Source organism: Otolemur garnettii, unplaced genomic scaffold (genome assembly GCF_000181295.1).
Source record: "Otolemur garnettii isolate 467f Iridium unplaced genomic scaffold, OtoGar3 scaffold00012, whole genome shotgun sequence".
Taxonomy (NCBI): Eukaryota; Metazoa; Chordata; class Mammalia; order Primates; family Galagidae; genus Otolemur; species Otolemur garnettii.
Window position 1 is genome coordinate 32431107 of NW_003852407.1, and position 3185 is coordinate 32434291.

General features: G+C 40.7%; 1 non-coding gene across 1 annotated transcript; it reads left to right on the forward strand.

Annotated features, from left to right (window-relative positions):
- The first annotated feature begins 519 nt into the window (after nt 1-519).
- Nucleotides 520-626, forward strand: LOC111723541. The gene has a single exon (XR_002772062.1). It is a non-coding gene; the product is annotated as a U6 spliceosomal RNA (small nuclear RNA).
- The last annotated feature ends 2559 nt before the right edge of the window (nt 627-3185 follow it).

Below are 3185 nucleotides of genomic sequence, written 5' to 3' on the forward strand. Positions count from 1 at the left end.
ATTAAAAAAATAATAATAAGCCTTTCCCCAAATCAAAAGGAATGTGAGAAATCCCAAGGTACCTGATGCTAGAAGGATTGAAATGTAATTAGTTGGAAGATATACTAGTATTTATTTGAGATAGAAGACCAGAAGTTGGGCAGTGCCTGTGGCTCAGTGGGTAGGATGCCGGCCCCATATACCAAGGGCGGTGGGTTCAAGCCCGGCCCCGGCCAAACTGCAACAAAAGAATAGCTGGGTTGTGTCGGGTGCCTGTAGTCCCAGCTACTCGGGAGGCTGAGGCAAGAGGATCGCCTAAGCCCAGGAGTTGGAGGTTGCTGTGAGCTGTGTCAGCCACAGCACTCTACTGAGGGCTGGATGTGTTCATTATTCTCTGCTTCATTCTTCAGTTCACCAGAGACTGTGTCTCTACCAAAAAAAAAAAAAAGAGACCAGAAGTTGATCTTTAGATAAGAAACCAAGATAAAAAGCCACACTGAGTAAAAACAAAGAAGCAAACTTACAAAGGAAGCTGGAGAAGTGCTCGCTTCGGCAGCACATATACTAAAATTGGAACGATACAGAGAAGATTAGCATGGCCCCTGCGCAAGGATGACACGCAAATTCGTGAAGCGTTCCATATTTAAAAAAAAAAAAAGAAAGAAAGCTGGAGAACTCCAGGAAAGAAAGAAGAAAGAAAAATAGTAAGAAGTTATTAGAATTGGGTGGTGGCATTAAGTATCAAGGGACGTAGGTGATTTTTTATAATAAGGGTTAGGTGCCCTGAGGTGAGATGGTCTAATTGAATTGGTGTTCAAGTGGCTGAAAGGAAAGCAATTTTAACCAGCCACCAAAAAGTGGATTTGAGACCTACATGGAATTAAAAAAAGAGAAAAGCTCTTTCCCAATTCGGAAAGATGAGACCAGAAAGAAATAGCTCCGTCCTTATACTAAGAGCAATTGTTTTATGCCTTTTTGCCACCAAGACACATATGACAAATAACATTTCCATTCAAGACACAGCCTCCACGAGCACAAAAAATCCTGGGGATATTAGATACGTGCAGTTTTTTACCACATTTCATTCTTTTGTCTTCCATTCTGGAATTGTAACCTGCAACTGGACTGTCTTTCTGAAATAAGCACTCTAACGTGCGGGAAAAGTTCACTACCTGGAATTCTCCTCACTGATGAGTTAGACACCTGGGGTGGTTGCCAGTCACTGGTAGAAGTAAGACAGTCTAGAAAGGGAACTGGAAATGCCTAGAGAGGGCCAAAGTGTCTGACCACTTCTCAATACGCTCATGAGAGCCCCCAAGTGGAAAGAATTAGAGAGTCCCCAAAGACTCTCTGGGTCCGAGCCTTGCCACTCACATCCAGTCCCCCAGAATGGGAGCCAAGATTTCTCTACTTGAGCTCCCACTACCTTCGGTTTTGAGGAGGGAATCAGGATAAACAAAATACAATCCAAATTTTAAAAATCACAACCTACACATTTTGAATATTAGTAATCTTTTAAGACCATATCAGCTCCCCACTCAATATTTAACTTTCTAAACAATGGTCTACAAAGGGTAGACCATAAAACCAAAAAGTTGACCACCCAAGGATTCAGGTCTTATGAAACTCAAAACCCACCACAGGTTACTGAAATCCCATAAAGTCTCTCTCATCTTGCATCGTTTAGAAAACTTACTTTGTATATCTCTTTTATTTGATTTAAAGTACTTACCTGTCATTACCATTCAGACTGGCATTTAATCACATACTCCCTCCGAATGTATTTAATTTTTCTGTTATGTCTTATCTCTCCCTTTAGATTATAAATTCCAGAAGATCAGAATTGTATCCCTCTCGGACTTAGGGTAATGTTGTGGGTCGCGACCCCTTTATCACATACATCCCATACAAATACAGGTATATGAAAATAATTTTATGGTTGGGGATCACCACAACATGAGGAACTGTGTTAAAGAGTCGTGGCATTAGGAAGGTTGAGAACTACTGTTCTGAGGCATTATTTTCTTTCTAGCTATTATTGTCTATAAATTCTGTTACAATTAAGATAAAACAAAACAAATGTGTGTATAATACCTAAAGGCAGTTGGCAGATGTTATAAACTAGGAGTTAAGAAAAATGTCTGCCTTTATCAGATACATCATTAAAAACAAAATACACTTTTAATCGTGGGGAGAAACTGCTTTCAGTTTGGAAATGTTGTGAACTCTTAGGGAAAACAGACTAAACTTACATCTGAAGCCAAGGAATTTTTTATTCCACAGATTAAACTCCTAATGACATGAATTGAGTTTGTTTTAATGTTTCATTCTAATGGTTTCATTTTGCATCAATTTTTTGTTTGTTTGTTTTTTTGTTTTTAAGGCAGAGTCTCACTCTGTCACCCAGGATAGAGTGCCATGACCTCAGCCTACCTCACAACAACCTCAAATTCCTACACTCAAGCAATTCTCCTGCTTCAGCCTCCTAAGTAGCTGGGATGACTATAGGCTCCCATGCCACCATGCTGAGCTAATTTTTCTATTTTTAGTAGAGACTGGGTCTCACTCTTATTCAAGCTGGTCTTGAACTCCTGAGCCCAAGCAATCCTCCCACTTTGGGCCTCCCAGAATGCTAGGATTACAGGCATGAGCCATCACACCCAACCTCAATTTTTCTATGGAAAAGTATCTTCTAGTCAGACACAGCGGCATATATCTGAAATCCCATCTATACGGAAAGCTGAGACGGGAGGATCACTTGAACCCAGAGTTCAAGGCTCCAGGAAGCAATGATTGTGCCATTGCATTCTAGTCTGGGCAACACAGCAAGACATCATCAAAAGAAGGAAGGAAGGGAGGAATTAATTATGTTGTTTTTACTTACTTCTAGTAACACTTCCTCAAAGAAATCTCTTATCAAAACACAAATCTAAACAAAAGAATTTAGAGTAACTTAATTTATAGAGATTTGCATTTCAAGCTACATTATTACTTTAAGAATTAAAAATCAGGTGGCGCCTGTGGCTCAGTGAGTAAGGTGCCGACCCCTTATACCAAGGATGACAGGTTTGAACCTGGCCCCGGCCAAACTGCAACAAAAAATAGCTGGGCACTGTGGCAGGTGCCTGTAGTCCCAGCTACTCGGGAGGCTGAGTTGAGAGAATCACCTAAGCCCAGGAGTTGGAGGTTGCTATGAGCTGTGACAC